General features: G+C 40.4%; 1 protein-coding gene across 1 annotated transcript in view; it reads left to right on the top strand.

Moving 5' to 3' along the window:
- The window catches only part of ptn (pleiotrophin), a gene marked incomplete at its 3' end in the record, with an annotated part of 45,774 nt that overhangs the window by 9,936 nt on the left and 13,248 nt on the right, over window positions 1-22,590 (top strand). The window lies entirely within an intron of this gene.

Below are 22,590 nucleotides of genomic sequence, written 5' to 3'. Positions count from 1 at the left end.
TTTTTTATATGAATTTATAGCTGTCCCCAGACAAATGTGCAACATCAAAACTCTATTCCTGAGATCCTCTGAGATGTTTTCCCCTTTGAGCATGTCTGACCTGTATGGGTTCAGTTTGGTGGGCCTAAACTGACCTGGTTTTATCTCTGTTTTATCTAGTGCCGCCCAATTTCTTCCCTAAAGATCTCTCATTACATTGGTCTATTTCATTACTCGATTTGGCCCACCTGATTGTGTTTACCTTGCTCGATTTAAGCAATGCAGCTCAGGATTCACAAACTTTTGCACATACAACATTTGTCAAATAATTAGTTTTATCTGTTTTAACAGTTGATTTCTGGAAAAGAAAAATTTTGAATTGATAAACATCTGTTATTTCATATAAAAAATACTGGTATTGATAAAAATGTATTAATAATGGTTAAAATAAATAAAATTCCAAAAGGCTCAAGGGGTTCACAAACTTTCACTCAGCACTGTAGTTGTTTATACACCCAGTCCATTTTACCTGCAAAAAAAAACGTTTCATTTGAAATCCCTTTTAATCCCTGGTAGCAGAATTGGAAATAATATTAATTTCAAAAGGAATCTTGCAGTCTGTACAAGTCTCATCTTGCAATATGAGACCCCTTGTCTTTTCAAAATCTCAGTCTGTGACTGAGAACTAATGACTAATTGTCTTCAGGTGTAAGTTGATTGTCTTAAGATGTGAGAGTGTCAGTTTTCAGTCTTTCCAAAGTCCTTTAAGGCTCATTTATGCTCCAATTCCGTGCGTAAATAGAGACGTACGTTTACAACGTTATATCCTTCAATGCCCTCATACTTCCATGCGTCCTTTATGTTGGAATCGACATTTAACAAATCAACCATTAGTGGGCAGCAGCGCCGCTCAGAGTAAAAAGTTACTCAAATAGGAAGAAGAAGAGTCAAACAGTCGAATCAACTGGAATAAATAGTTTATAATAGGTCCATGGAAGAAACAGCTTTAGCGATATAGGCCTACTACCGTAGCGATGGAAGAGGCTAAACTAGAGGCTGCCGTCAGCCTCCCGTCTAGCTGACATTCTTCCCCGTGCGATCCCCGCTCATGCTGCTCTGTTGTAGTTGTATGTCTCTGTGCCCCGGCCGTGTAACTTCATATATACAGTAGATAAATGTGTATGTAATTTTGTACCAACTCATAAAAACCTCTCCTCAAAAGTTAAAACATTTTCTAAAGTATTATGTCTTTCGTTTGTGTTTGTAAACAAATATACAGTAAGTGAAAGTGAACTGTTGGCTATGCGCCCCCCGTGATCTTCGGTAGTAATGCTCCGTTCTGTCCGTTCGGTACGCATCCGCAAGCTTGCAGGATACGTGCAGAATTACGGACGTAATGTACGCAGAGTACGGACAGAAGGCTCCATCCTTATCCGTATGCGTATGTAACATAGAGGATAAATGAGCCTTTAGTGTAAACCCAGCATAAACTGAAAAAAGGACACAGGGCCAGGTAACAGATCATGAGAATATATTCACTAATTTTGACAAAAATAATCGCTGACACCCCCTTTAATTGCAGTGACCACATGAAATAGGGACACAGTGTCTTTAATTGTATTTTCTTCAACTGATTTGATGAATTATTAAATGATATGTTGAAATTTAACATTTGAAGATAAGAAAAGCACATTTCTGCCATGTCCCCTGTGCAGCTCTTTTTATTAGGCCAAACAGTGGTTAAAGGGCTGGTTATGGCAAAATCTTCTTAACTTAATACCCAAATCATTTTGAACAGTTTATACAGCCTCCTAATACCGAAGTGGGTGTTTAATCCTTGGTTAAATCTTAGCTGGTTTTAATCTGCCAGTGGAGAGTGTGTTCCCATTCCTCCCTCAAGGTGCCACTTTCAGGAGAAAATATGATTTGGGAGAAGTTAAACAACTAATATGGATGGGCAGGGAATTAGACAGGCCCACTCTATGGTTGGGAACAACAAGGTTTTTCTTTAATGTCCACCAATGAACAAGTGATTAGAAACCAGGATCAGTGATGAGGTTGGGGTATGTTTAACAAAGCCCCAGGGGGCAAAATGTTCGGTCAGGCACTACTCGCCCTAAATACCTAAACATGTGTGGACATGTCACATCTGTCCCTTTAGTCACAAATTAATAATCCATTACTCAAAAAGAAAGAAAGAGAGAAGCTAGAATGAGAAAAGTGATTTGGGTAGACAGGAATCGGTAAAAAGGGGAGAGAGGCGAGAGAGAATCATTAGTCATATGCATTAGTATTCCATCCACAGCTTGTGCTGTGAGACAGCCGGTCTGTCCAAACAAACAACCAGCAAAGGGGGGGATGCTTCATAATTACTTCCCGTCTTTTTTCTCACCCAGAGTTCACATTCCATCTGACCATAAACACCATCAGGCCGGGGCTTTGGCCTTGCCCTCCGACTGCGCTCGAGTTTTAGAGATGTTAGCGGAGCCCCGAAAGCAACAATTCACATGCTGTTCAGTACATGGCGAGGACAGTTGCAGTACAAGGCGGCGTCCAGGGAGAGGGGGAGACAAAAACACATGTGAATTCATAATGTTTAGCCCTCTGAGCTTTTTAGATCTGCACCCTCTACAGCCTGAGGCACTGTCTGGTGGAATGGGGCGTACTCACACCCTTGAGACAACTGCTTTCCACACGCCTGCCACCTTCCCTAACCAACACTATATCAATGAAATAAACCAGTGCTTTAGAAGGCGATAGATGCACTCAGCTGGCACTCAAACCTGAAACTATTGAATGTAAAGATGCTTTGACACGTGTCGGTCTCCATTTGAATGTTGCAAAAATCAGGCGACTAAAATATAAATCAGTGCGTATTTGCTTTAACCATCTTTATGTTAAAATTTTCATGAGCAAAATACAAGATTATAAAATTCATGGCTTTTCCCTGCTGCTTCTTCCCAACAAAGATGTTGTTTTTTCATTAATTACTTTGTCTGATCTGAGAGGGAGATGACATGCGACAAGGGCCCCTTCTGGACCTGAACCAAGAATGTTGCAGTTCTGCTTTGTTATTTTCCAAATCAGAAAATGTTGTTATTTTACCTACAAATGATATGCACAAATTGAACATGGGCACAACAACCGGTAGATTGCAATGTACTGTGAGATGCCCAGACAGCAGCTTTACTATATGCTGTCAAAATAACGTACAGCAGTATTGCTCTGCTTTAAAGTTTGGTGCAGCACCTTGGACACATACACCTTAAAGTGCCCTCGCTTGCAAATCAGATTATAAAACCATAAGTGACCTTTAAAAATAATGATCGGGGGAATATAGAGAGAATCAGAGTGCTGCCTTAATTTGAATAGCCAATTCCCCCTACACTTCAGTCCTTAATGCCTCTATCTCCCACTATTGGCTTTGGGGAGGCTGCAGACTGATTAACAAAAAGAACCGCAATGAGGTCCAATCCCTCACCACCTTCCAACCCAGGAAGCACTGCCAATTGGGGCCAAAAAGCAGCTGTCGGGAATTGTAATCCGGTCTCTGTGTTTTTTTTTCTCCCGCACGACCCAGGTTCCCAAAATAATTTACTTTGATAACGTTACATTTAATAGTCACACAATTAATTTCTAAAGTATCAGAGACAACTTTGTTTTAAGGTCAATCAAAATGCACACACATTTGCTCTCAAGAGGGGACTGTTAATTAAAAATATAATACCATAGACCAGAACGTTTTATCTGGACTGCTGCCTTGTGAAGGACTAGAGGGTCTCAATTGAAATAATTTAAGGCATTGCTAATGTTATTCCACTAATTTATTATACAATCCATTCAATTAACTTTATTACTGTTTGTACTTTTCACATACCCAGCAACAGAACACAATACACACATACCAGCTATCGAACACTGACCAGTTGGTAAATCTTGCAAAGCACAATACATGACGAATAGGCAATAGAAAACATTAAATAAATACATTAATTGATCAGTAGTTAATAATTTATGCTGGGCTTACACTACAAGACTTTTCACGCGATTTGACAGTCACAGACAATCTTCCAATGTCAGACTGAAATCACAGGAGTCTTGCCGGAGTTGTGGGGCGCGCCCGTAATCTCAGTCGTTTGGTGTGAGGTATTCATCCGACCCGATTTCACTCAGTCTTCTTCCCGTCTTGACGTTCCGACATTATCAAACAGGTTTGATATTATCGTTAGTCTTAAGGGGTTGGCTCAAGCAAAACGACGTAAACACTGTCAGACTCTCTCCTGCACCAAGCATGACGCAGGAGGAGCGGCAGTAGTCGCGACCTGTGTCCGCTTGTGAGGCACTTATTTCGGACGCTTTTACCTAGCAGCCTCGGCTGGAGAGCCAAGCTGACAGCTGCGCAACCTTAACACTTTACCGTTAAATTTAGGGTTAGGAGTTAAAGTTATTGGGGGACGAGATCAGCAAACAAAGCTGGTCAAATAACTAAAGGAAGTCCCCCGCTCGGAATATTTAATTCACTTTTTTTAAATTAAATAATCACAATCGCGTTTGCGGAAATACTATTAATCTCAAAAGGAACTAGTTGTAGTCTTGCAATATGAAACCCCCTGTCTTTATAAAATCTCATTCTGTGACTGAAAACTAATGACTAATTGTCCTCAGGTGTGGGTCGATTGTCTTTAGATGTGAGAGGGTGTCAGTCTTCATTCTTTTCAAAGTCTTTTAAAAGTCCTCTGGTGTAAGCCCAGCATTAGTTAACATTTTTAAAAGAATTGTGTTCAATTTGACTGTGTATGCTCTGGAGAAACAACCATCTCTGCACTCTTGTTGTTCCACTATATGTCTGTTTGGGGGGGGCACAGGGAAAATCTACCTTGACTGCAGTGGCTTGTGTGACACACATTGAAGTGAAAGAGGGTGTCAGTGGGGGCAGAGGCCAGCTCCATACTGCCTAGAGTTCTCAATGTCTCCGCTTGCTGCTCTAATGCTCGGTGGCAAGTTGAAAGGTCATGTTTCAAGCCCTGGGCTTCGACTGTGGGCAAGTGCCCGTCCCTCCCACCACCTTACACCTACCTCATTCCCTCCCTCCACCCCTTGACCCTATACACACACACACACACACACACACACACACACACGACTGTGCACAAAACCATGTCACAGCAAGGATATGCTGGCATCCGCACAGAGTTTTTTTTTTTAAAGGGAAATGATTAGATCTGTTCACCCAGGAAAATGGGCTCCGTTATATATTTGGAAATAAGGCCACGGACTGTATAGTAACTCAACATGTATGGTTTGGAAAATAAAGCAGGAGCAATTAGTTTTTCGTGCAGATGAATGGTGACTGACAGCACACAGAAAACTCTGGTGGGTCCCTGGTAGATGGAAATAGCTTACTGCAGAGGCAGGGTGATGGTGAATAGGACAGACCTGTGAGGTGGAGAAATTAGCTTAGATGAGTTTGGTTGGAAAGTGAGCCATATTTTGAAAGGATTGAAAATTGGGATCATAATTGTTCTTTAGTACCATACCCTGGCTACCTTTGCAGTAAAAGAAGGTGTTTTAACACTCTTTAGAGTATGTGTCCTATTGGAATATTGGATAGTTTAATGTCATATTTTATAACACACCAGAAGAAGGTGACAGTAAATGAACTGGCCGTGCTATATTTCAAATGTATGGATGCTTTTCAGTGGTATTATGTTATACTGTTTAGTTTTAGCAGCCTAACAAATAAGAGAAAAGACACTCCATCTCATTCACATAAACCTTTTTAGCTAAAAGAATCTGTCGAGAACTTCAATTACATTTCTTGGTCCCAAACCATCAATAGAACTGCGGACAAACAAGCTGCAGTTGATTGTATTGGGCAAAATAGGCGGTGTGGATGGTGTGTATTGAATTCCCATCAGCCTCCTGCTGACGTCAGAGGACCTCAGGGGGTGGATCTCTGCGGTGCTGCACATGCTCTCCTCGGTGGCTGCTCTCCACTTAAAGCTCTAACTCTCACTCAAACACAAACACACACACACACACTCACACACTGTTTGGTCAAAGATGTCACTTACGAAAAATTAATTTACATGTCTATTAACTTTGGTGTTGAGGCAATATTTTGTAGGACTCTTTGGGAAAACAGGTGTTCAATTAACTTTCAGCCAGATGGTATCAGACATGTTTTTTAAACCTCCTTGCTTGAGTTGTTAATTTTTTATTATTAGTTTGTGATGGACACCGAAAACAGTGCATCATCTTCATGGTTAGAGGAATGATCGTTAGTTTCGGATCAGCAGTTTGCACTGAAGAGCAAGGCCATTGCCCAATTGCCCGAATTGTGCAAGTGTTTCCAGATTCTACAGGTTATAGATTGGACTTTATATCCGTCCGGGAGATTTAGGGGTCGACGACAGTGGTAGATGAAGCCAATGCGCCATGTTAGCCTCCCAATTCCATCGCTGCGTGCCAAATGGCCCCAAAGACAATGCAATAAAATTGACGGATTTTCTTTGACCAAAAGTCATGTCCTTGACAGATTAGAGATGTCCAATCTTCCTCTGTCCACCATTCTCTGTAAACAACTATGCCTCTGCTATGGCTGGAAATAAGACTGTCACTGGGTCCTGGGATATAGTGTGTCGCGGGCTATGTTTGATTCATTGAGGGTCGCACAGAGTCTGACAGAGTAGGAACTGAGTGACAGTATCATTGCAATCTGGAGTAAGTTTAAAATAGCAGTCTTTCTTTGTTGTAGAAGGGGTTCAACAAGAAATGCTCAGGTTTAGATCATTACCTGCTAACCGCAAAATGACGAACACCATTCTAATAATACTCTTCTGCTTCTTTAAAACTCCTTTTGTTATGCTACTATGTTGACCTCTGAGTATTAAAGGTCACCTATTATGCCAAATGCACTTTTTTATTGTTTTTTAAAAATTAATATTGGTCCCTTGTGTGACTAGAGAAAAAAACAACCCTCTTTCTTTTCTCTTCCATCGGTCTTAAAACCTGTGTTCAAATCCCCCAATCAGATTTCTCTCCCCTTCGTCAAAAGGGGAGAGCCAGGCCCCTCACTACCAACCTAACTTAGCACTATCTCCACCTGTGATAAGCACACCACCAGATACCCTTAAATCTAATTCAGAGATAGATTCAAACCGGCTGTTAGATTCAGGGTCAATTAGAGCACACTGGGCTTTTTTGGAATGCAAGGCTTAAAGAGACAGCCGCTGAAATGGAGCATTTCAGATAGAGGCTGAAAAGACGAGATTCAGCAGTGGCACTCTGTGTTTTGGACACTTCACTGTAAAAACAGTTTAATGGTAGAAAACCAAATTGAGCAGGTAATGAGCACTTGTAGAGATTGTATTTATTGGTTTAAGTTTGACACGTCACAGAGCAAGTAAAGTAAAAGTTGTATCATGTCTTGTATGGGACCATCGCCCTGTTTTGACACCATATTTTTCTGAAGACAGAAGTTGAGTTTGACATCTTTCAGAGTGTTCTTCAGTCGGCGGATATTACATGTCCGTTTCACTGAATGAATCTTGATGGGCTGCCACGGTCAAGGCATTTTTAACAGTCTCGACAAGCCTTTGTTCTTTTCCCTGGTTTTCTTGTCTGATCCCCAACAACCCACGGGGGAAGCTCTGTCTGCCGTGCGCTCCTAAAGCCTCTTGTTTGATCAACTTCTAACATATTTGAACAATTTAGACAGGGGGGATGAGTGCAGGTAATTCAAAGCCTGCCAAAAATATGTTTTAGGGAGATGAGAAGACGAGCAGGTTCACACAGAGAAGTGATTAAACTCGACTTTCTCATTTGTGCGCTGCTGCATACTCTTAAACTACCCATAGGCATGAACATGAACCCCTAATGAAACTGAAACCTTGTATTTACAAAAAAAAAACATTTGAAAGGGGCCCATCTTCCTCAAAATCACCTCAACCCTTTCCTGTGATTTCCTGTCCTCAGGCAATAACTTATTCCATCCAGTAGAGGCCAGTGTGTAGCTGATGAGGTCGTCATCCACTTTAAATGACAGCAAAACAGGCTTTTGAAACACCTTCGCTGGAGGTCGGAGTGCAGAGGAAAAGAGGAGGGGTATGGGGGGGGGGCTGATATCATGTTGTCAATGTTAAAAAGGAGACTCAATGCAATGAAATCAATGGGACATCGAGCAGCAGGACACAAAGAGACACATGGGGGAAGTGGGATGATGTAAACATTAAAGCCTGCTCTGCTATTGTTTGAGGTGAGAAAAACACAGCGAGAGGGAGAGAAAAAACCTTGTTCAATATTGGCATGAAAGGCTGTTGATGGTGGGTGTCATTCAATACATTTACTGCAACAGAGTGCAGATGAGAGGTCAGGGCCATTGTAGACAGATCATGAGAGCCCTCTACTGACAGTTAAATCAAAGGAAAGCAATATCTCCCTCAAAGCAAAGTCTCCTACTTCAAGTGTGTGCCCCACATTAAGAAAAATAAATAGACTTGGCTGAATAGGTGTGATTATTTCCACGGTTGAGTCATCGGAAATACGTTGCTTTTACTTCATGTGGAGAATTCAAGGGGAACTGGGTAATTCTAATCATCATTTAGCACCGAAATCTTATTTTAAGACACCCACGTACCGCTGTGAAAGAAATGAAGAAGGTGAATTAGTGATCAGTTGGGAGGTGTGGATGAGATGAAGACAACAGTGTAATATCCTGAATATTTTAACAGCCTCAAGAAGTGGCCAGTGTTTTTCATTTTCAGTTTCTGACCCATTAACTGCTGAAGCTGTGTGACTTTATAGTCTCCTCTTGAAGGTGTGAAACTGCATAAATAAATAAAAATGCTCTTTACACTACAAAACAGTTCATACAGTCTCACACATGATTTTCAAATGATTTGTTACCCTAATTCGGGCATATTTTGCAACTACAATGAAGTTAAATCACTCATTTCTGATGCACGGCCACCGGCTTCTTGGACTTTTTCAAACATACATAACCACATGTTTACTTGATTTGAGAAAAAAATGTATTCAGACATTAAAAGAGTGTTGTTACTTTTTATTTGTTTTAACTGCACTGAGAAAATAAAACCTTTGGGAAGTATTGGGAAGGGCAAAAAACTTCCCACTCCAACTCTCTCTAAAACGTTAAACTCTCTCTAAACGTCTCTGTTAAGCGGTGCTCCTAAATACGCCCGTCACTGTGTAGGCCGTACACCTAGGAGCTGTGTGTGTGTGTGGATATTAATCAACTGAACATTTCATACTGGAGATGTGGATCCTTGTGTGGGGCAAATAGCTGAAAATGACCACTGATGATTGCCTCCCACCAATTCGTACAGGTTAGTGATTAAAAAGGCCTGAACTCGCTCGGCTGCAGTCATCCCTGAAATTGGACGGATATGGAGGTAATGCTGCGACTCAAAGGGCTGCAGAGACCGACTATTATTATTTTAAAATCAATAAGCTTTTTTTTAAGGCATCGCTTGTGGAGAGCAGTTTGAGTGGTCGATGGGTGTGTGACGTACATCTCACAGATGTCCAACTGTAACCATTCCCCTCCTCTGCGGCCGTGTGATCTGAGGTGAGCCTCCGCCTGAAGGGAAATATATCGCTGTTAGGCATTCGTAATCGGCAGTCAAGCCTTCTTTCTCTGGCCGCAAGAGAACTAACAGGGCTTTGGTGCTTCAGCAAAACAAAGAAACCAGTATTTGTTATTCTACATTAGAGACCAAGTAGACCTGCACCTTTACTACCTATTTCAAGAAGGCATGAAGACATAAAAACACCTCTGATACACAGTATGTGGTCTCAGGAGAAAACCATTTATGTGATAGGTAACATTTGCATAGCATATATTCGCTTGTATCTACGTATATATGTTTCGGAGTGTGACAGTAATACTGTAAACACGCCATTATATCTCCCTGGGAATGGTTGGAAGAGCTGTCAAAACTGTCCAGCGCAATGTGCTTTGCTAAAGTGAGCAAACACAAGCCTCCCACGCTTTCTCAGTTATTGTTTTGCGTTGGCGTAAAACAGTCAAAACTTCTCATTTCGTGCAAAGTCTCGTTGACGGCACTTCTTAGAATGCCCTGCTAGCTAACATTGCTTCCACTGTCGCCAAGGTTTCCCCCAATATGCTAGATGAGATATGCAGGCAGAATGTGTGGAGGAGGAGGAAGGAGGGGAACATTAATCAATCCTTTCTCAACTCTTAAATCACACTGTGCAATACTCTCCGGATAATAAAACTGATAAGAACAAATTAAAGGAAATTTATTGAAGCAGATAAGTCTGCCTTTGAATTTGTCACAAACAACTGCTATACACTGTACCAGTACTTAAGGAAATAACCTTCTGCTTCAAACCTTATGCTTGCATCTGTTTACTCGCTCTTCCCATCAGAAATTGCTGTAATGTGTTTGGATTAAAACAGTATCCAGCCAATAAGCCATGTTGTGCATCAGCAGCTTGTCTGCACCTGTTAATTTCTCGCCATTGACCTTGGTACTTAATCAAATGAAGAGAGGTGGTTGGCTTAAAAATATAGTGCGTAACTTTTTCATATTAATGAATGACATTCAAGCCATTGTCAAATGAGTTGACACAAAGTTGAATGAGCTGATCAGCTCCACAGAACTCCCTCTGTATTTCTCAGTATGGCAGTGTTAACAGACAGGTATCCCCCCCCATACTGGCTCTGGAGCTCTGAAAATCTTCAAGAGGTGCCCAAGAAATGTTTCAGTTAATTCTACTGCCAAGAAAAAACTGGACATACAGCAGAAGGAATAAAGTCCATGCACAATTACAGAAAGCTTTCCTCATGTAGATGAGCAGGCAGTGTTGTTGTAACAACTCAGAATTCCTCATGGGGGGAAACAGAAGTTCTGCACTATAGCTTTAAGTTCGTCACAGCGTCCGTACGACCAGGACAATGTTTTGCATTTCAATATGTGGTGTGTGACTATGGAACAGTTTGAGTGGGGAGATCAAGGAATGTCCAAACATTAACTAGTTTAAAATAAAATACAAAGAATTGATTTTCACAAGGTACAGGGATGAAGTTTAACATAGTGTATATGTTTACATGTATGTATATTTGTATATATTTGACGGTATTTATATAATATTGAATGTTTAATTAGATATTATTATTATTATAAGATTACTTGACAATATTATTAGATAAATACGACGATATTATTAGATAAATATGCAATTGGTAACAAATTGTATCATATTGAAAAATATATATTAATATGTATTATTATTTTTAAATTATTATTATATCATTAATAAGGAAGCCAATAGTCATTATAGATATATAAATCAGGGAGAAGGGGTGAGATTAAATAAGTGTTCTTACCCCTTTTCGAACAGATAAAGCAAGTGTAAGACAGTTTATTTTCATTTGTGGTTTTCATTGTGTGTAAATATTACTTTATTGTAACTGTTTCACCACTTGTTTCATTTATTTTATTGTTTATTATTGCTTTTTTATTTTTTATTATTTACTTGTTCGAAATAATTTTTTTTTCAATTCAATTCAATTTACGGGAACTAAACGAAAAGAAAATGAAAGACCTCTGGGAGAGGAGAGTAAAAATACCTCCATCTTTCCTTGTGTGGCCCCTACAGTACATTCTCTTCATCTACTGTTTATCCCAGACATATGCTCAGCTGGTGGACCAGTTGCTGTGACCATAATGCTGAATGTGAGAAGCTGGTGCGGGATTACAGGTTACTGGAGGCTTTATCTCTCCACTAGCAGCTGTAGTCATGGGCTCCCTCTCTGTATAGCAGTATGACGCCTTGTTTTGTGGTGAAGTGGGTGGTATACATCTATGGGTAAATGGTGGCGGTGTGTGTAGGTGGTACACGTAGGTTATCTGAGACTGGAATCCCGGTTAAATCCAGGGGATGAGCAATATCTCTTTGGTGTGTCGAATGCAATGTGGCCCCCCCTGCGCTGAATCAGAGGTTGTGCTGTATGTAGTGGTGCATTACACTTTAAGCCTGCTGTCATTATTATTCAAATTAGCACAAGGGAAACACGTTGCGTCTCAGTATCCCACAACCACCAGGGGGCTCCCAAATCCGATTAGTAGCAAGGACGTTTAGGAAAGAATTAAATTATCGGTTAGGATTTTTCAAAACACCCGGCAATGCACAACATCTCCCTCCTACGCTCTGGACCAGCCGAAAGATAAACTATCAGGTGAGGGCGGGGCCGAGCGGAGTGCACAGCAGAAGGGTTCGCTGCATTTACAAGCCTGCATGCCCCGGCGTGCGGAACAATAATTTTAATTATGATTATTTTGTTTTCATGATTGAGGGAAGCCGTAATAGTAATCAAAATTTAAATTCAAGTTATTGCCCAGCCCCTCAAGAAGGATGACTTAAATTGGGCTAAATTTGGAGAGGTTTTAAATGGCTATATTTATTCGCCGAAAATGTCTCTATGCAGGAAAAACACGGATATCAAATTTGAGGTTATGAAGATATGAAATATGTTTTCTCTCCACAAAATAAATGACTTGTCTCGGTTATCACATAGAAGCGCTGTAATAATAACACAGCTATACAATGTAGTTCAGGGTGATGGATGGATTGTACAGACTTTTAAAGCGGTAGAAAGTCTGTCAGCATCTTTCTCACAGCGAACACTTTGTAGCACATAGATAGTTCAACTTCTATTGATCGCCCTGCATTTTGAGATAACCACATCATCGTCGTCAGGGTCAAACTTTTATTCAGGATATATATCAGTGTTTAACTCTGAGTATGGAGGAGGGAAGCTCAAAAGTGGATTATGGTGCTGCAATAGATCTTTAAAAAAGCTTCTGTGGACTTTCCTCTTTCTTGTTAGGCCATAAAAAAAGACCTCATCTCTATTTAATTTTAATTCAACTGCAGATCCAAATTGACTTCGGCCTTGGTCCCTGTGCAGTACAGATCAATGTTTCAATGAACAAATCTTAAGCACAAAATCCTCCACCAAAGCTGAACTAAGTATACTGATATGTCTCTGTGATGAACTGGAAGCGTTGGTCACTGCTGTAGATAGCCGTGCTGAGTTACTAACCTTATTAACTGTGCTTAATAATTAACTGTTTTCTGTGCTGAATAGAAGTGTTTGAACTAACCACAGACTGGATTTAGTAGTCCAATAGTATTTTTGCTGGATAAATGCAAACAGAATGAAAACTACCTAGTCAGTGACAATGGGGGTTTCTATTAACTGAACAAACAGATTCACGATAAGCAAATATGCTCCAACTTAACCCTTACTGGGGATGAATTCTCGACATGCAAGTGTCGGTGCGGTGATTAATGTATGTCTTTCAAAATTCACTGTGCTAAATTACACACGTTGATCTTACATCCTTGTATGCACGATCAATGCCACTGATGGTCTATATGTGGCAATTAAGTTGAACCTCATAAATGTAATTCTTAATCTTTATATATTTCGCATTTTTACTATGTTATTCATTGGTGAGCAGTGATTGGTGGGCTTATCTGCCACAACATGTTTTGACCTAATCCACAGCACACGCATTTTAATTTAATTTTAATTAAATTTTCCTTTGCTGGGCTCTTTAACGACCAGTAACTGCCTTTCTATTCCAAAGGTGAAAAATTCCAGTATGTTTACAATTGAAATTAAATACACAAAGACATAGGCAACATTGCTCAAGTGGACAGAAATACAAATTCTCTGCAAATGTCTGTATAAGTCGAATAATAAATGGAGATATAGGAACGGACTGAGGGAGAGAGGCAGACGTGAAATTGAAAAGAGAAAAAAGAAGGAGGATGACTTAATCAAAAGGCCGACAAAACTGCCCACGCTCTGTGTGCAAAGGCTTTCTCATCCAGTATACTGTAATGAACAAGCGGCTCGAGGTGCTTTTAGTGGGTTCTTGAGAGGAACACACACACCCATACACGCACACACACACACACACACACACACAGTCTCACACACACACACAGTCGCATAAATATACATGTTTCCTATTCAATTAGACAGACACGTCTCAATTTGTGCATTTGGAGACTGGGCAGGAGAGTGTCTGAGAGAGGGAAGAAGTGACTGTTTGCATAGGTCCAGAATCCAGAAACCCTGGATCTGAAGGGGAACAAACATAGCCATTTCTGGCAATCAAAATCCTCCCAAACTAAATGATACGATGTCCCGTGACACGAGATTCAGCTGTAGCTTTCTTCTCTGAGAGGGATGGAGATGAATAACCTGGATGGGAGAAAAAGGGTGATGCTGCAAACCCCTATCAGGATGTTCTAACATGATCAAACCTGCTGACTCAGAATATGCACTCAGTGTACTCAGTCTTCCTGCATCTATCAGGGTTTAGCCTGTGAACACTAGTTCTGATTGTACATGTAGAATACATATGCAGCTTGAGTCAAACCTTATGTTAGTGTTTGTGAGTAGAAGACAGCTCCCCTCCAAGAGTCTGTGATCTCGCCATTGCATGAATGAATGAACTCACTTGCAATCTTATTTTTCGTTCTTGCAATTTTTTTTTTCAAAAGTAGCCTACATTCTCGAACTAGCACAATGCTTGCCAATATTATCAATCACTGCATTTATTTGCACATACACCATCAATTCTGATTCCGATTCTGTTAACATTATCTAAATTGTCAAATTACATATCTTGTGTAAATATCATAATTTATTTCCTAAAAAACTCAAAACATTTCACAAATTTTGATGGATAAGAACGGCTATGGCTAACACTCGCATGGCATCGTTTTCAGCTGCGGAAATTGACTAATTGGTGAGCATGGTGTTGCATTTAGCAGCATATTTCCCTCAGGAGTGGAGACCTCTTGGGACCCTGAGTGTAAACTTTTCGGAACCAAGTTATGGCAACCTTGTTTTTTTTGTGATTGACATGTATTCTGGAAGTTTCATCATCATGAAAAGGTGGTAGTTTAAACCTAAAATATTCGCAATGGTGTTGCAGCAGTCTTTGCTTTCGCCACACACCCTTAGACTTTGTAAACACAGGAATGGTCCTCCAGGTGAAGACATTTGTTTTATTTTTTCTTGTTTGTGTTTTCAGCTGCCCTTCCGCAAAAATAATCCTTGAACTGAACCGGACTGAATTTTATTCAGCACACCGCAGAGAGTAGTCATGAACACAGGTCCACTTGTTTAAACAGTGGCTATCTCTCAAACCTTGCTGCAACCATTTATTCACACCATCCTATATTTCAGCATTTCCTAATGTTTGAAATGTTTACCCCTTGGGCTGGAGATAAAAACATGTTTTTTTGGTATTTAACCTCCCTGTCTCCACAGACAATAAGTCTTATTGAAACTTGTATCCATGTATTTGGACCCCTCTGGCTGTCTCGGTGCTACCTTATTTCCATGTGGAAACATGGTTGAAATATTACAAAGCTGAACAGGCTTTGATATAAAGAGAGGGACGGAGCAAGAGCAGTTGCAAGGAAAGTTTTGTTGTGCTGCAGTTTTATAATCCTGAGAGAGGAGGGTAATTGATAACCGCAGGAGTTTGTCTTATCAGTATGGGGATGTTACAGTGTCGTCATACGAGTGCTAATAATAAAGAAATAGGGGGTACGGGATGAGTGGGAGCATAAGCGGCTGAGTGGGTGTTTGGCGGCATAGATACGATATGATCGGGATAAAGGAGGCATTCATGCCGAAGTCCTCAATTTCAGCTGTTTCAGCTCCGATGCACTCACAGAGCCATTGTTTGTCATCCTTATTACTGTGTTTTTATCATTAAACAAGCCTGTCATATGGCACCGCTGTTCAAACTAAGCTCCGTTGTCAAGTCTTGGCCTCAAAAACAATACACACAGACACACACAGTGCCACACACACTGTTTTTTGTTCCGGAGCACGCCTCCCTGGGGGCTCCTCCAGGCCTGTTCTGAGAGATAGCGGGGACCTTCTCCACACGCTCTCTCCCCCACTGTCTGACCTTTAACCAAACACAAGTCAGGAAATGTGTGGCATTTTACCGTAATCATCGGCACCTAAACACATGAGAGATGGCGGCTTCCTTCAATTAAGGCGTCCGACGGCCCCTTGAGAAATGCTTCTCTGTCTTCAATGGCAGTCATTATCAAGCCTCCTAAAGGTTGATGTTATTGCACTGAGCAGCATGATTTACCATACACTGCATATGTATCTATATTCCTGTAACCCTTCATATGCTGTTTTTCAGCTGCATATCGGAGCTGCGTGCTTGACTTTACATGCCTGTCAGCTTGTCACACACACACACACACACACACACACACACACACACACAAACACACTCACTCCTTGGTCCTCTATTAAATACACTTCTCATTGTATCTGTGCTGGAATCTCTCAGAAGCTCAGCTCAAGGAACAGACGGGCAGAGAATCTCCCAAGTAAATCCGCTCAATATGCCCTGTGTCTAGGTGAGTGTGAGGCATTCGCTTCTCTTCAAAATCAAAACTACTGAGATGGTAAAGTCACTCAGAAGGTGGATTTTCCTGTGTCTTTTCCCAAGGACATTCTGCCGCATTCTCTCTGTCTGTCTCTGAAGGTAAACAAACAAAAAATATTTCACCCCCTCTCCCCCCCTTTTTTTTGCATCTGAAATGACTTTGTGGAACACAGATGATCCTCACAGTGAATGGCATTTCTATCTGAGATGTTTTTTAAAGTCAATATCTTTATTGATTTAACCTTTATTTACCAGGTAAGGGTTATACATTTTGCAAGAGAGAGGCATCAGCCCAACTGAGATTTCTCTGAAAACATTTGAAAAAAATCATTAGATATACCAAAAACAATGGTTCAGACCAAAACTCCAAATATGATAAAATACGGTCAGCACCAAGAAACAATGCTTAAAAGCCGTAGAGCTAAACAATAAGCCGAAAGATGCAACAATTGACAGACTCATGTGATAGGTACGTTGGCTCCTTCTCTTTATGTAACATGTAGTATGTACGTAATTGGCTGCTATTGAGCTTACACGGTCGGGGCACTGTACAGCAAATTCCAGAATTCCATTTGAAAGGGTACAGAAAAGAGTCCAATGAGAGGGACGGGTTGCATCAAAAACATATGAATTGTAAAGATACAGTGCTCCTTGCCTGTTTTATGGACTTTGTTGTTTGGTAAGCCTGTGTGTGTGTGTGTGTTTTCCTCCAGGCTTGTCCTTTATACTAGGACAAAGACCTACGAGTTGAAAGCTTGCCTTCGGGATAGTGAAGAGATAGGTGAAGATGGTCAGTTAAGTCTTTCACAGGTCTATTTCTGCACTGGGAAAAGACCCATATAGCCTGAGGAAATTTGATCCACATTCATACATCCACGGCTGTAGTGTTTATCCCTTGCAAGAGAACTGTGGGTGTGTGAGACTTTAAACTACTTTGTCCTTCCGATTGCACGTTCATGTGAAATCTACCTTCAAAACTGAATGGGACTATGAAAAGAGACGGAAAGGCTACGGGGAGAACTGGGGAAAAAGCGTATTGAACTAGACAAAAACGTGTTTATTGCAGCAGCTTTTTGCTACCCCAAAACTCTCTCCTTTGCACATTACCCACATGGGGGATTGTGTTTTTCTTCTTCTGGCCTGTTCACTATTGTGCAATATAAAAGCCTTACATCATGGATCATGTTTGGCTGCCATCCCAATGTTTACTTTGTAGATGAGATAGGAGCAACGTGTCCCCTGTTACAGGCTTTGTTAAGTAGAGCAATAGTTATGTAGGTACCTGCCATTTCTTTAATCACTGAAGATTCAGATCAATTCATGGGCTCTTTTTGAATAGTACATAATGGCAATACTCCATGGTGAGTGACTATTCCCAGAGAGCCCCTTTTAAAGGGTATGCTTATGGATAGAGTATGCACCCTCTGGTGTTTAGTTGAATATAATCATGAGAGCTTATCAGTGCTTATCCTAAAATCAATTTAGAAAAAAATATTTTGGAACGTGGGTATTTTTTATATTTTTCAAAAGCAAATTTTTGACAGGTTTTATTTGGCCACTTGGGGGCAGCAGAAACAAGTTCACTGTCGAAATATCTCCTTTCTACGTTTGCCTATTTACACATCTAGCAGTAATATATTAATTTTATGTGCGAGTGTGAGTCCTATCTTTTAGCTATGTTTTTTGATGATAGCTTATACATTGTTATTATAAAAAGAATATTGGTTATAGCTTTTTCGAGTTTTGCCAATACATACTGGATGCATTTTTAGATAATGCTTGTTAAATTATGATTTTTTTTTATATGTTAGTTCACAGCGACAAAAACATTATGTGTTTCATGATAATATCTGTGTAAATCATTAACCCACCAGACCACGCTAACTTATATGATACCCAAATGTGTTTAGAAAAATAATCTGATTAAAACACTGGAATTAGTAGGTTAATCTTTTAAATTAAAGTAACCAAAATCTATTCTTCAGTGAGCGATAATAGTGGAAATCTTGTTTCCCACTCATCCAGCAGAGCAAATAACCCACCTTTTCTTGACCGTTTTAAATGAATCATTAAACCGTTCTCTCTTTGATTCCCGCACTGTCTACTCGATCGCGTCCTGCCTTCATATCAGACCCAAACAAAGCTTGTGGTAGCATTAACAGATCCTCCTTTATGTAATGGACAGGGAGTAAGTCAGTCCTAATGAGTAAGAGGAGACGGATGAAGAGCGGTTTGCATCTGCTGTTTATTTGCCTATAAGGAGTCACCGAAACCCCCATCGATTTGTGGCCAGTATTGGCTTTCCTCCTCCTCCATCCCCATCACCAGGAACTCACAGCTGCGTCTGGATCGATGGGGCAAATTGAGGGTTTGATAGGACTAATTCACACTTGCTCATGAGCCACACTGGACACTGGATTTTTTCTCATGCTTTTCTGAACGCCCACGGTGTGAGGATGGTAAACATTCAATTCTCTAGTCGCCGTCGTAGCTCAGTGGGGAACTTTGCTAGATATCTGTATTCAGACTCGACTATAGCTGTATCCCATTACAGAGACCGCATCCTTGGAAGGACGCGGTCTTGTGGTCTATGAAGGCCATAGCCTGTGAAGGCCGATTCCAAGGCTAACAAGCGTTGATAAACGAGATGGTCTCCGCAGGTCTCCGTTTCGCTCTGTTTACGAGCATTTCCGGTTTGCGTAACAAGCCGTTACCTTGCGTGACGACTCGCCGCTCCTGTGCTACCTAGCAACCCTGATTGCTGCCAACGGAAACAGACTTGTTTCAAACAGCCTTGAGGAAAAAAGAAAAAGAAGTTGCCTACCAGACGAAAAGAAAAAAAAGTACAAGAAAAAAAGAAAGGAAGATAAAAGTTAAGAAGATGGAGCAACACGTTGCTGTTTTGTTATTTTTTATTTTATTTTATGCCATCTCTGAAAAAAACGCAATGTATCTTGGGATATGTTGGGCCGCGAAGGATACATCTGATGCAGCCTTCAAAACCGTGAAACGAAGGCTGCATTTCTCGGCCGCATATGAGGAGCCTTGCAAATGGAACAACCTTTGCGCGCCGCTATGACGCAATCGGTCTTCAAATGCAGCCTTCGTAGACCGCAACCCCTGTATTGAGATTCACCCTGTGTGTCTGACCATAGTTGCAAGCAGTTGTTAAATGTGATCTCATTTGGCCGGCTCCCACTTTAATACCGACAGATTAACATATCTAAATTGCTTTTTTTTTTTAATGTCTCCCGAGAATCATATTTCGTCCCGTTCCTGTGATGTTTGGAGGAATTTTCAATTGTTTCTGTGTCAATGCTGTCCTTGATTAGATTTTTAATTTTTTTTTATGGAAATTTTAATTAAAAAAGAACATAACAATAAATGTTTGGCCAATTTGATGGCTTGTAAATAAATATTGATGGCTCAAATTGTCAGCATTCCATGAGGCCAAGGGTACAGTAGGTTAGTTTCTGACTCTGAAGTCACAGGTTGCCACATGAACTGCTACAAAGTTGTGCTAAAAAGAAAAAAACATTTTCTTTACATTTAATTCTTAGGATTAAATAATTATTTCATCATACATCAAAACTAAATTATTTTGAGGCACCTGTAACCAAACGTATACTTGCTGTAGTTTGGTCTGGCTTTGCAAGACTACCAAACGTAAGACATTTGGACACTGCAGCTGTAAACAACAACTTTGAAACAGTTACTTTTAAGATAGCTTTCTTACTTCAAACCAATGTTCCTGTTTGTTCATCAGTTGTGAGAATATTTTTCGCTGCTCTGACACACCCAAAATTACATAGTGCACCTTTAAAAAAAGGAGGAGCAGAAGTGCATTTATGGGAAAGCACAAGTAAATGTCCCTAACACTTCTTCTTATCAAAGCGTAACACAGGCAGCGCAAACGCCTGCCAACTGATCGTTAAATTCTGTGATCCACCCATCCATTATTGGTGCTGTCATGCTCTGGAAATAGGTACATGGTTGGCAAAGACTTTCATTACATTAATCCACTTCAACCTGTCGTTTCCAAGGATTCTCCAATACAGGGGAAAATGGTTAATTCAGTTGAATTCCCGCATGTATTTCTTCCTTTAACCTAGTGTATGGAGCTGCTCATTCAATGTCACCAACCCTTGCCCCTTGTATGCCTTCAATGTGAGAGCCTATCAGTGATCACAGCGCGTGTGACTAACTGAAGTCTTTCTTATCATTAAAAAAATGCAGTTCTCTTGGAAAAAAGATTTGTATCTGTGAGCTTTTGTTGGTTCCCTCTCTCAAAGTCCTAGAACTCATTGTAGGCACTTTTTTACATTTGGAATTACATTTTTGTGTCTTCCTTTTCAGGAGAAGTATAGTTTGGAATCTCTTTTAATCATAAGAAAACAAGGATATGGATTTTATTAGTATTTTGTCATCAATGTGTTTTGCGATATGTTTCACAAATTACCGATGTAAGTAGGAAAACCAGTTGTACGTGAGGATGTGGTGAGGTGTGTCGTGAGAGAATCGTGCCAATAAAAGTCACCATTGTTAACCCATACAAGGACAAAACTCTATTTAAATTCTTCAGAATAAACCAACAAGTTTATTACATATTTAATCAAAACATGGTTTGTATGTACGGAAATCTATAAAATCAATCGTGTGAAGGATTTAGACGAGTTTTCATTGCACAGACTAAAGAGGTGGCCATAAGGCTCATTAACAGTGTCTAAGAGCTACTGGAAGACATTGTCTTCAAGGTCAAATGCAAAACAATGACATCTAATTATTTATTACAAGGTTCAATTCATGATTAAAGTTGTCCATCTTCTAAACAGACTGAGGCTTAACTCGTGTGAAGTTTAGCTGACTTTCTCCCAAACGAAAAGTTGGGAATATAAGTTCCTCACTCAATGGAGTGTGTGTGTGTGGGGAGAGGGAGAGTGGGGGGGAGGGGGAGGGGGGCTGGAGACAGCTCATGATTAATTAAATATGACAAATGGATATTATTTTCCTGCCAGGCTCAAGCTCTTTACAGGAATTTCCAGCACAGAGGAACTTTTTTGGCGACAGCCAGGTAATTGCTCCCGTCTCATGCTGTCTCTCCGCCCCGAGAGGGCTGTCTGAAAGAGTATTCCTTTCTTTCTCTCTCTCTCTATAAAAGGAGGAAAAAAAGGCAGGAACGTTGTGGATAGTGGGTCCTTTGCAATATGTTTGATCACAATGCATTACGCTGGTGATAGTGACAGTAACAGCTTTCTGCTGTTCAGCAACCAGTTGGAGTTTCAAATAATAAAGTCAATATTCTCATAGTATATGGGAGCCTAGTTAGATAAAAAAAAAACTTAAACCAGCCAAAAACAAACAAGATAGAAAGACACAGAAAACCAATTACATTTTTTGTCATGACAATGCATTGTAAGGTCACAATATAATAGAGATGTCCCAACTGTCCTGCTCTTTTCTCGCTTTTTGCAGCAGGTGTAATATTTTCTGGTAGATTTCTGTAAATCTGTTTGCACTGAAAAGACAAAGGTCTCAAAGTACAAGCCTCTGCTTTTCCAACAGTGAATACAGATGCTAGAATACTTCCTATGTGTGACTTCAACATTAGTCGTATATGTGTAATAACAATTAAAAAAACTGCATTGCTGCATTTTGTGGGTCATTGCAGCCATCAATCGATGGAGTGAATAATGGAATTTGATTAAAACATTGCTCTCCAGCCAATTGTGGTCCATAACTCCACGGGGTAAGATCAGTATCAGCGCCCAATACTTGAACATTTTGTAATGACCTTCAAATTAAACCTCAGAAAACAAATGATCCACATAGTAATTTTGAATCTGGTAAGCTTTTCCACTTGCTTTGCTTTAGACTGCAGTGGGTAGAAAAACAAGAATTTTGACAAATGAAATCAACTTTGTTTTGGTGGCTGTATCTCCCCGTGACAAGGTTTCAGAGATTGACAGCAAATACAGCCGTGACTGACAGTGTGTTGGCGGTGCAGACATCACAAATGTTGATATTGGAATCCAGCACAGTGGAAATGACACCAAGATGAGGGGATTGAAATTCCCCCCAGGCTATTGTCTGTCTCATGGGACTTGGGACAACTATTCCT

Source organism: Ammodytes marinus (assembly GCF_949987685.1).
Source record: "Ammodytes marinus genome assembly, chromosome: 22".
NCBI classification, from domain to species: domain Eukaryota; kingdom Metazoa; phylum Chordata; class Actinopteri; order Uranoscopiformes; family Ammodytidae; genus Ammodytes; species Ammodytes marinus.
This window is presented reverse-complemented; position numbering and strand designations above follow the sequence as displayed.